General features: G+C 36.1%; 1 long non-coding RNA gene across 1 annotated transcript; it reads right to left on the bottom strand.

The window, feature by feature from the left end:
- Window positions 1-2,694: 2,694 nt before the first annotated feature.
- Window positions 2,695-4,445, bottom strand: LOC124156937. The gene is made up of 3 exons (XR_006864449.1): window positions 4,326-4,445; window positions 3,624-3,761; window positions 2,695-3,000 (listed from the first exon to the last, which is right to left on the bottom strand). It is a non-coding gene; the product is annotated as an uncharacterized LOC124156937 (long non-coding RNA).
- Between the last annotated feature and the right edge of the window lie 8,178 nt (window positions 4,446-12,623).

Raw genomic sequence — 12,623 nt, 5'->3', positions numbered from 1 at the left:
GCGTTTCCGCTTGTTTTACGAGAGCCACGAGTTCCATGTGCTACCGTCTGAGCCGTCATCCAACCCTTGCTCATCCCATCTCCCTCTTTTGTGCATTCTCACTGTGCTCATGTACTCACTCGATGATGTCGACCTCACAAGGCGTCTCTCAACTCACTCACAAAAGAACAATGGCTGCTCTCGCGTCGGCCACCCAGCAAGCGATTCATTTTTGCTCTTTCTTCCCTTACAATCTAACCCTGCTTCGCTTATTTAGAATTATAAAGACGATTATTCAACACCGTATTACCAAAATCCCCTTAAGTTCAGGACAATCATCTGTTCCAAATGTATAACTGCAAGCTAATTGTAGACTTGTTAAGAGCTATTGTATATGTATAGCAAATATTTATTTTTTGGCTCGAACATTAGCTAGTTAGCGTGAAATTAGCATGCTGAACCTACGATCATATTTTTCAATGATTGTTTTAACTTTTTAAAGATTCTAAGATTTGATTGCGCATTATATTGGATATTGAAGCTGTTTGGAGATGTTTGAGTATCCTATCCACTAGCACTGACTAAACCGTTCCTCATTCATTTTTAAGGCATTTATCTTTTTATAGAATAATGTTTTGTTCGATCACTGAACCAGATATTTGAATCGCATTTAATTTATACTGAAGAAAGGTATTGTAAAGATATGTAATATGTAAAAACATTATTATATATATTATTTTACTCACCTATTCCAAAAAAAGTGAGCTGGAAGTGTGCATTGTAATGCAAAGTTTGCGCATATAACATTTCCTTAATATGCTTGTGACAGCTGAGGGTACGCGACGAAAGTCATTATGTTGCTACATGGATCTGGAGTAGATGGAATCGCGGCCGAAAAATTCTCCGCATACCTCTTCCCGAGTCCGTCTCATTTCGCGTCACCAGGTGCCCTCGTGGACAGACGGAGTTGGGTTTCAGACGGAGAGCGAAATTACAGCAGATGGAAAGCAAAAAAACACACCGTTCCAACAATTTTTCCACATGGAAAGGACGGCGGACGTTTTCCTTTTGATGTGATGAATCGCAAGAGCAGAATTCGCTTTTGTTTTGCTTTTCGACATTTTGATGAACTCGGGGGACGGGTGAAAGTGGCAATTCCAATTCACGAAAAAAATAAATCCCAAAAAAATCTTCGCCCAACCAGGCACACACCGCCGAGTTATTATGGTTCAGCTTCGAAAGAAAGAGAAACGGTCTTTCGACATTTCGAATTTCCATGAAAAAAGAGAAAATTCGTTTCACATAATGGACCAATTACTACGAAATTAGCTTAAAATACCTGACGGAGACCTATTCTTTCTACAAATATTCCATATCTACGAAATATTCTGGGTAATGAGAATTTTATTTTCTCAAGAAAATTTATACGCTACAAACTTCAGAAATGCTCCATAAAATAATGACAAACACACTAAAAAAGGCAAAATACATTGTTAGAGTCCCATTACACGGATCTCTTCTCAACAACCCATGCAAAATCGTCTCGTGCTGTAATGTTCGGGATCAGCCACGCCGACGGAGACTTAAGTATGAGTTTAAGTAATTGAAATATGCTAGGTGTATCTTTTAATTGAATGAAATCACGCTTTAAAATTGAGAATGAATTGCCAAGAAAAATTTCCACTCAGTGGTTCCAAGAGGAGTGGTTTTGACATCAACAACAAGAATATAAATACAAACAAAACAGTTGGAGTCCATGAGGAAGGACTAAGGGTTGTTTCTAGATAGACATCGATTCCAAATAGCATCATTAATATTCAGTTGAAAATTGATTCAAAATAATTAAAAATTGATTTAAAATTTCTGAACATTGAACACGACAAAGGGCCTACGATCCATTTATCATTCAGGGATATACAAGTCGCTGAGTTAAATAGGACCTGAAGATGCAAAACAACTCGCGTTGCGGCCTCAGAAGATGAAGATGCTCATTTTTTTAAGGAGACGTTTACAAAAATTGTCTCATCTTCACTCGGCCCCTGACGGTTCATGTGCTCACGCACGTTCATCACGCTATACCTGGTGGGACCAGTCTGCTTTCAATCGGATTTGGGCTGATTTCACTATTTTATCCTGAAAGGCCCTTTAATAATTTTGGAATCGACAAAAATTTCAAAAATATCACAATAATTTTAAGATAGAGAAGCAGTATGATCTTTATGGCCTATCCAGATTCAAATCCCATGTGGAACCTTCGAACACCCAAGGTTAACATTTTCAAAAAGCGACACTATTTTATTATTGAATAATGCCGTGAAAGGTGGTGAAGTTCATATTTCATGCGGCAGACTTCACTATATGACAATAATATCACATATTGCCGCCATGCGCTTATTTAACACAATTTTGAGGCTCTGTGCCAAATCCGTAGTTTGATCCCCTGTTGAGAGGAACTTTTTCTCACTGCAATTCACATATATTAAAAAAAGAGGCAGCTCACACATAGAAACTCGAATGTGTGATATTATTATACCAGTGGCTTGGTCTAGGTAGTTTCTCCATATCAAGTTCAGGATTTTAACTCTGAGTAACATTTCATTATTAACTTTAGACAAGAAATATCCCAAAAAAATGGGTCAATATGGGTCAAAATTGACCCATATTTCATTTCCTATTTCAATAATTTGGAATTTTAATTCACTTCTTTAAATAATATTCGATATCCTAGACATTTATTACAAAATCATAATGCTGATCAAAATACATTGCCATACATTCACTCATGTTCTAATCAGTGGCAAAAGTAGCTGAAATACCCTGTACGACAATTAAACCAGCACATTTGTTACATCGATTTGTTTCTATTAACTTCTAATATTCATATTATCCACCTGGTGATCACTCAATTGAAAACACTGCCTACCAAGAAAATGTCCGAAGAGGAAAGCAAGTCCATAATGGATCGAGGGAGTCTTGAGACCGATTCATTTTTCTCTTGGCTTCAAGTTTGGTCGTAAATCACTATAATGAAAACAGGTATATAATTTCAGAGGATTCATCAAGTGTAAAGAAAAGAATAACATAAAATTCCTAAGAATAAAAAAATTGTGTGCCAATTAAACACATTCACTGTGCTAGAATCAAACTGTTTTTGAGTTTATTTAAAATTATAACTAGCAGAAGAATGAAATTTATAATTTCGAGGACCTGATGCCATTCCATTGAAACATTTAATTTTAAACTCATTTTGAATAAATAGGTACTCATAATTTTCTTTATTTATTTTTATCAGAGGTATTTTTCTCCCCTTATTTCAATATAAGAATCATTTGGACAGAAATGGAGAGTAAGCGTCAGAAAGCAATCGATCATTATCTCTCAGTGATGGAATGAAAGTGAATTATTTAAGAATGCACCTAAAAAAGCAAATTGAGAATTACACAATGATCTTAGCACATCAGCAGAAAATACGCAGCCCTTTAGATATATATTATTTTGTTAACTGAAGCTACATCTCAGCAAAACAGCTGTAATATTACTTTTGGCTCATAAAACAAAGGGTTTTGGATCAGGAAAGGCGCCGAATGAATGAAAGTTAAATTTTGTGATTATTTCATTGTGGTCATCGAAGGACGAATACCTACCTTCCTGGACAACATCTTCGTCTATATCAGGAAAATCGTCGTCACAGGTATGTTCGCAATGTTTGTGCCAGCGGTAACGCCCCGTTTGCCCCGTCTCCTCCTCATATTCAGGCTTTGAGCACAAACAGCCAATGGTCACTAATGGAATCAAAATATGAAAAAATTGTCCAATACTAGGCTATTCGGTGAAAAGAATAATTTCATTTTCACAACAACATCTTCCTCATATTGACAAATACTAGCAATCTAAAAGCAACTAAACGACTAATGCGTGTGATACCGTAGAAAATTGAGGAATTAGAGACATTGGCTACTTTGATTTCATAAAACTGAAAAGAATACTGGTTAAAATCTTTTCCATGCCCTTTCCGTAAACTTTCAGAATTGATTTTTTATCACACTCTTAGTTGACACGTAAGATGAATTATTATTTTCATAAAAACGAAAACATTATTAATGATGCAAAATTAAGTAAGTACGTCGAGGATTCGAACATAAGTAAAGAGTTGCGTGAGATCAAATTAACAGTATTATATCCGGTGAAGTCATACGTCGTCACAAGGATAAATTTACTTAATACCATTGAAAATAAGTATGGAACAAAACGGAAATTGTGATTTGGAAGCAAATTTTGTTTTCAAAACTTTTTGCAGGCTTTTAACAAAAGAAATCAGAGTCAAATACAAATATGTCTCTACTCACCTGAAGTGTAAAACTGTAAAAAAGCACAGTTCCTCTCTCAATTGCACTAAGATAGAATTATATGTGGATGAATATACCACAACTTGATCATGATAACAATTGCCTATGAAGAGCGTCTGTAAATAAATATTTACATTGGTTGCTACGGTTTTATAATACGACATCTTACGACAAATATAAGCTTCAATTCAAACTTTATACTTCACGACCCCTTATTATATATATATTTTTTTTTTAATCACGAGATGTGGACCCACATCTCGTGATTTAAAAAAAAAATATATATAAGCTTCAATATTTAACTCCGGCTCGCTAAAGCAAAACCTAGTATTATAAATAACGTAGTAAAGAAATGAAATATAAAACATTCCCCTATGAAAAAATTGTATAAACCTGTTTCAAAATTTTATACAATTTATACAATTGCCATGGTAATTGTATAAATTGTATTAAGATTGAAATTTTTAAATAACAAGCGACATGATTTCATTGATTTCCTATCTACCTAAACAAAGCATGGCAATTTTTTCATTCTGTATATAGTGAAGGTCCAAACAGATTTTAAAGTTTCATTACTTGGGTAGAAAGGTTTCATTACTTTCATCATATTCACTAATCAGAGATTGGTTTGACGCAGCTCTCCACTCACATCTCCTATAAGCTAATCTTTTCAAAGAAACATATTTATCCTCTTTCACATCTTTCTTTACCTGTTCCATATATTTTGTTCGATACCTTCCTTTTCTGTTGTTACCATCCCTCGATAAATTTGTTTATCACTTTATCGAAAGCAATTTTTTTAAATCTCAGTTGACAACGTAATAAATAAAAATTAACGAGGCGTTGCTGAGAGGAAGGAAAATTTAATTCGGGAAAAAGTGGCGGATCCGCAATTAGATATTTCCATGACTTGAATCCAATTTTCCTTGGTCTTTTTCGAAGTACTCTCTTGCCTTCAAACCACCGGAGACCCTTACTGGCTCGTTAAAGTGGAAATTCAAAACAATTAGTTAAGAATTAACAAAAAACCTGCTTTTCGATGGATTCAGTGGGAGAGGGTGATAAGTGAGTGAAGGGAAAAAGTGACTTTCATTTACGTTTTTATGTGTTTCGGCCTGCTCTTTATTTTCTTTGTTATATATGTGCCGAGAAAAGTGTATTAGTGCAGGAAAAAGACGAAAAAGTGTCGATTTCCTATATTGATGAAATTCAGAGAAAGAAATGCAGGATGTGGGGGGGGGGGGGAACATAGGTGATTAAAAATTTGGTCATTAGGTTAGGAATGGAAAAACTTGATTCTTTCGGGTAAATGGCAATGGTCATGATTTAGGAAATTTTTAATGATTTCTGATACATATTGATATAAAAATGACATTATTTCAAATGTAGATTCAAATATTAGATCATTGAATACTGATACTGATGCGAAACAAATTATATTAATTTAATTCCTATTTCATTATAGATTCAAGAACCGGATGCCATATCTAAACACTTGGTGCAAATGGAAATAGCAATAAAATGAAGGAGTTTGAACAAGTGGCAGAAGAATTAAAGTCCGTTTCACAGTGGCCTTAAATTGAAAACAACCCAGGTGTAAGTTCAAAATTTCAGATTCTGAAATTAACACTTGAGTTTACAAAATACGTTTACAGTTTATGCCTTATCCCCGTCCTTTCCTATTCGGTTCTTATTCCCTGTTGTAAAAAATACGAAAATACTTCCGAAAAAAATCCATGAAAATACTTCCGTTATTTTGACATGCTTAAATTGAGACGAATCGTTCTGGGGATTTTCCACTTGCAACGAATTTATGTCTTGAAAATATTTGTTTTGAGTCCAGAATATGATACTGAAGATATAAAGTGGGCATTGAATCTATTTACTTTATCACTTAATACATAATCAGGTTAGTAATCACTAGCTTGAAATATTTATGTGGAGATCCTACTGCATGCTGGTGATTGATCACCCCCTGCCAAACACCCTAGACGTCGCTCTCAGGGTATTGTGTAGATGTAGAGTAATACCGCTTCACAGGAATGCAATTATGCAATGATACAATAGGTACGATTTAAGTTCCAAGGTGAAAGATTTCCAGGGAAATCAGCCCAAGATTAGAAGTGCAGAATGATAAGGGCGTTTCATCTGAGTCAGTGGTAGGTGTGAGGAAGATTTACGATCTCATGGAGAGGAGATACTACTTTTTCTTCTCAACATCATTCATTCTGGGACTCGGAAATAATACTCCATACACACAAGAAATAGTTTAAATAGGTATGACTACAGGTGCAGTGGGCGCAAAATTAACTATTTTAACGAGGTACCAATTGTATGAATTCGAAGTTATCTAAATTTACTCCCATCCACATCTATATTACAATAGATTAGAAATTAACTGTAGGGGATAGGGTTGGTGCGGTGGCTAGAGTGTTGGCTTCCCACCTGGCGGGCTCGGGTTCAAATCCCGGCAGCGGTAGAGAATTTTCAGAGACTGCCCGATCCCTGCTTGAGTGTTGTGTGGAGGACATTTCAAGCGCAACACTCCGTCCGTCGGATGGGATGTTAAGCCGTGGTCCCCTTGGCGCCTTTCGTTAAGAGCAGGCTGATGCCGACGCCGGGTTTCTCTCCACCCTTCCCTACCTAACCTTCCCCCAGGGCGCAAATGACCTCAGCTGTCGGTTGCCTCCTCCAAATACCACACCATACCAATTAGCTGTAAGGAAATGAAATAAAATCTTTTCTCCAAATGTTCTCCTCTTAACGAAATTATGAAGTGTATAAAGCTACCAAGTAGCGTTTTTCAGGCGTTTTTATCACAGCATGGAAATATCGAATAAAATAAAATAGAATGAAAAGATAGGGATCACGTTCTATATTGCTTTTTAAGACTTTAGCTATGTGAACTGAGTATTGATTGTTTTAGGAGTATTTCTTTAAAATACGCTAATGTTCTTCCTCCTATAATATCAACGGAAAGAAGTCGACTTCGATTCTCAATTGGCGTTTTCTTTCTCCATTAAACAACATTGGCATATTTTCATTAGTATTTCAACTATCCTTGCATGGGTGAAAATAAGCAAGTCAAATTATAAAACAAATTGAAATGGAAGTATCCACGACCTTCTTGTAACATTTTTTATGTAGATAAAATACTCCTGATACTGATTTTTATAAATTGTATGACGTAAAATGAAATAATTTATAATAATAGCGAAACATGCATAGTGGAATTTAAATTAATGAATTAAATTGATACGTGGGAAGGCTTAAAAATTTAATAATAATAATGACTTTGTATATTTATTCCATTACTTTTACATTATTTAAGTAAAAATAATTCGGAGCTTTAAAAAGTTTCAAGGTACAGGCACCTCCATCGGCATAATCTTCCGTAAATAAATAAATGCCATAGCAGTTGTTACACCAAAACTGAACTTTACCGATTGTGTAGACAAATAAGGACCACTATATTTATGCCAGTTTCTGGACAGGCAGAATATACGATCGTATGTCACTTTTTTACAATACATCAAGCTATGTAAACACTTATTTAGTTACAATTTCGAATATATTATTAGTTACAAATTTAATACAAAACTTAATCTAACGATTTTATTTATGGATTCCGTTAGAAGCATCCCATTTTTTCTTTAGTTTTCTGATTTTATTAAATGCTCCGGTCTAAATAAATATTTTCCTCGTAAGTAAATATTTCAGGTCGAAATCTTTAAAATCTAAGGATATCTTTAATGGTGTTACATTTTGCTTTAGAGTCGTTGCTCATCGCATACTTCTTAAATAGTATTCATCACGACCGGTAGTAGTGGGAATATCACCGCTCCTTAAATAAAATAATTTAGGTACTATAAAATGTACAAGAGTTTGATGCATATAGATAGATGTATATGGCAGCGGGAATATTGCCGCTCTCTATGTAAAATAATTTAAGTACTTTAAAATGCATAAGTGTTTAATGGACAGAGCCTGCAACCGTGCAAATGTAGGATAAGTGCGTTCGAACAATTTACTTTTGGTAAAAATTCTTAGTACCTTTTTCTGCAATATCACAACTGGCTACAAGTAGTTAAAGAGAGAATAGCAAATCAATTCTAAGTATATTAGACAAACTCCATCCTTGTGACCCACATGATAATATAACAAGTGGCCAAGGGATGAGCGGCTTGCGATGGAACAGGATGCGAGTTTCGCCGTCTGGCCGCTTGAGGGCTCCCGCGACGATGATACCGTCCCCCACCTACGTCCGCTGTCCAGTTTTGCATATCTCGCGCTAACGAGTCCTGGCCCTGGCGGCCGGACAAATAGCACCACCACGACGGCATTCAGGGGAGGAGGGGGAGCCTCCCTCCAATTCCTTGATTGCGGGGGTCCATAGTACACCAGCCTCTTCTCTCGCCACCGAATTTCGGCGTCCGAGCTGCGAATAATTTTACGTCTGCCTTCTGCATCCGATTGACGCAGGTGTATTAGAAATTGATTCTATTGGTAGATTTGATTATAAAATAATACGGATATAGCACAAACTTGATTAATAAATAAGTAGTGGTATAACATGAAATGCATCGAAAAGTAATGTTACTGTTCAACGTATTAAACTGTAGTTAACAGAATTTAATAAATAATGTCATTAGGAACAAAATTCCATTAAAAATGTAAGTTACATATCACACAAAATGCAGTGGTCTCGTAATGGAATAATTAATTTCAATTTTGATATCCAATTTTAAAATTTATAAAACTATGAATCATTCCCACTGTCTTTTAGGATGCTTAGGGAAGAAAAGAAAAATTTAAAGGAAGTAAAATATACGGTAGGTGAAAACTTATCTTTACACTTGCATGAGAAAACATAATACTGTAGGTAGGTACTTTTTTTATAAGTGACAGGGAAAATAGAGGGTATGGGGAGCTTTGTATAATTTTCACTACCTTCACATGCAATTATGGACTGTCCACACAATTTCCTTTAATTTGTAATTCAATTAAGTTTTACAACACCATGATTTTTCCAGATTCCCGAAAACTATTGCCCATTGGTTGTATCAAAATGAAATAAAAAGTCATTATGTTGTGCAAACATAGACATCCTGGTGGAGAGCTTAAACGTTATTGCGACCATTGGCGTTGGCAGTTATTCTTCAATGACGTTGTTAGTACAATTTATAATAAGCTGGATATTGATTGATAACAGCTGAAAATGGAAAATAATGAGACGTTGTGGTCGAAAGTTCTTTGCTTGGGCGTATGTACATTTTTGAAACGATATTACTTAAGAATTAAAATAATTTTTCATACCGCAAAATAGTGACACCGATAAATCAAATCAAACTTATCATTAAAGCTCTGAGGCTGCATAGATTAGTAGGGCCAATGTTAAGGGTGAGATAAAATATTTTCAGTTGATATCTAGAAAAGCATGTAAGGTGATTTGAAATAGGAAAGAATCGAATAAGAAGAAAGCAGGAGCAGAGCAATAAAATATTTTCTGGAATGATCAATTGCTCTTTCTAGGTGCGATAAAAATTCGTGATCTTTGATTAAAGGTCATCCTGTCTTTGATTAGGCTTTTGAGCGGCGCAGTTCGTGATTCACAGTGATCGGGAAGCCGTGGCTTCACATTCACGGCTCTGCAGTGTGACTCAAGCAAACGTAGCGGATTTTCACTTCCACAACTACAACTTTCCCTCGATCACAAAACAGCAATGACTTTCAGTCTTTTTATTGTTATAACCCCGTCCGGACACCGAAAAACACTCAACAAGCCATGCATCTTCGATTACATTCACATGCGAACCTCTATCTGCTCAAAAATACGTATTTCCCTCCGTACACTATCATATCGTGATGCGGAGGTGCTTTTATTGTGGTAAAAATAAATCAGTACACTGAATCGATGTAGCAATTGCAAAAGTGTAAAATTGTTAAAATAGCAGCAAATAAAGATTTGTTTAAGTAATATTAAAATTATACGTGGTTGTAAGCGGCGTAAGTTGCGCATGAAAATTTCGGAATGTGTTGCCAAATATTTCGGAGGGCAAAGTAACTTCTCATTATGGAGATTTTTAATTGCATCGATCATCGATATGAGATCTACTAAATAAAATGTCCTGAAAAATGAAAACTATTACACCAATTATATGCCGACTGCCATGCAGTAATAGATTCCAATACACGGATAGCAAATGTCTAATGCCATCGATGGGTCAGAAAATTCCAAATTTCTCTTGAATAGGCAATTGAATTATTCGTGAATTGTTAAGGCCTGGTTACACGGTGCATTAACCCGTACGGGTTAATGTATGAATGCGTGTCTGTTTGCATGTCTGAATTCATGGACGTTTGCGTGAACGAGGAGCATGAATGAGCGGTTACACGGTGCATGCGTTCGCACAAGTTTTCACAGATTTTCTCGTAACGCGAAGCGTTTAGTTTTTGTTTATTCCCTTTACGGTACGCAAAATTTAAATGTGAAAACAGTATCATTAGGTAGGAAGCAGACGATACCTACCAGAAAATAATTCCCTTTTCGTTGTTTCCTGTACAACCAGGAAATTTCACATACTGGTAGTATATTTGCGCTGCCGTGTAAACAGTGGTTTTCATTGTAGTTGCCGAAGTTGTTTCATTTCGTGCCAGTAATATTTATTTATATTTAATACTTATCGTTATCGCTCGCTTAATGCTATATCTCAATAGTACTCTATTTATTTCAAATCGTTATCAAAGTTAATTCTTAGGCTGAAAATTTGTAGACGCATCTTGTTTTTAAGCCGTGTTTACTAGACATTTTTCTGTCATCTGTTTCACTGAGTGTAGATGATGTAAGAGAGTAGATATTTTTAGTACTTTGTTCTACTTTTGCCCGGGACGGTTATAAAGTTAAGAAGGTATTTGCTGTCGATGGAAAAGATGTTGGTTTAGAGGTCTTGTCGATTTATGAAACTTGCGTAATGTTAGTCGTATATTTGTGGTGGGCCAGCGCATTCCCACCTCGGACGTATAAAAGGTAGAATTGTCGTTCATTCGTATGATATAAATTACGTTTAAATGTGTTCTACAAGTCGTATGATAGCCGTTGTATTTCACAAATGTCGTGTTGAAAACTCTGTGACAACCTCATCGATAGTTTTGTTCCCGCATAATACAACCAATAAGATACCATAGGCATAAACTTGGTATGTCCGGCATACGTACAGGGATAATCTATACGAATATTAGTGTAGATGCAAATGGTGAGTTTGTGGTAGGATTCAAGCACTTACGATACAATACAAATGAACAAATACGCGTAAAGAGTTACTGAATAGCCAAGACGGCCGTGGAATAGCCCTGCAGATGACAACTAATTGTTTGGTTTCCCACCAGGTGGCTCTGTTATCAACTTGTGCGAATGCATGAACGAAATTAGAACAGGTTCTATTTTCCGTTCACGCGTTCATGCATTTGTACATTTTGGGGTGGCTACACGGTGAATTTTTCCGTTCATTCTCGCGTTCATACATTTAGACATTAACCCGTACGGGTTAATGCACCGTGTAACCAGGCCTTTATACATAATGGAATCCATCCATTTAAATGTAAATATTCTTCCACAAAGGAAAGTTACTTCCGTCATATGTTGCAATATAATTCAGACGTAGTGGTTAAACTTCCCAGTCCTAAGACCGCTACGTCCTAAGATCGCTACGAAAATTGCAGTTAACAGTTTCTGACGAATAAATTAAAAAGCAAGCTTCCAATGAACCAGGAATTACCCGTCGAAGTATGTGGTGGACAAAAATAGAAAAAATTTAATTTAAGTGATTGTAAGCTTTCATGAAACAAAAAAATCTATAAATCATTCCCAGAATACAAAAATTTGAAGCTCGAATTCTATAATGAAGACAGTATCCAACAATTTCCTACGCTATGCGTATGCTGTTGCCACATCTAGTTTCAACACCAATATACACTCAGGCCATTTGCTCTTCGGCATAGAGACTGTTATTCAGACCCGACTCAAACACTTACAAATGCATTCCATGCCATGAAACCTCACACCTCATGTTTTCCCATCAATGCGAGTGACGCCGAAATTCCAAATATCATCGTCATGCAGCATTACGCTCTCCTCGCGCTCACTTGTTTGCAACTCTTAGGGTGGCGCCATTACTGGAAAATCGACGCCGGCGTCACAGACAGTACCCCTTGACTCTGACTGCATGAGTACGAGCGCGTGGAGGAAGCATTTGACGGAGGACGAGGCTCCGCTTTGAAATTTTCTCTGTCTCGTTATAC

This window comes from Ischnura elegans, chromosome 4, assembly GCF_921293095.1.
Source record: "Ischnura elegans chromosome 4, ioIscEleg1.1, whole genome shotgun sequence".
NCBI classification, from domain to species: domain Eukaryota; kingdom Metazoa; phylum Arthropoda; class Insecta; order Odonata; family Coenagrionidae; genus Ischnura; species Ischnura elegans.
The sequence above is the reverse complement of the archived record's forward strand: the minus strand, read 5'-3'. Positions and strand labels throughout refer to the sequence as shown.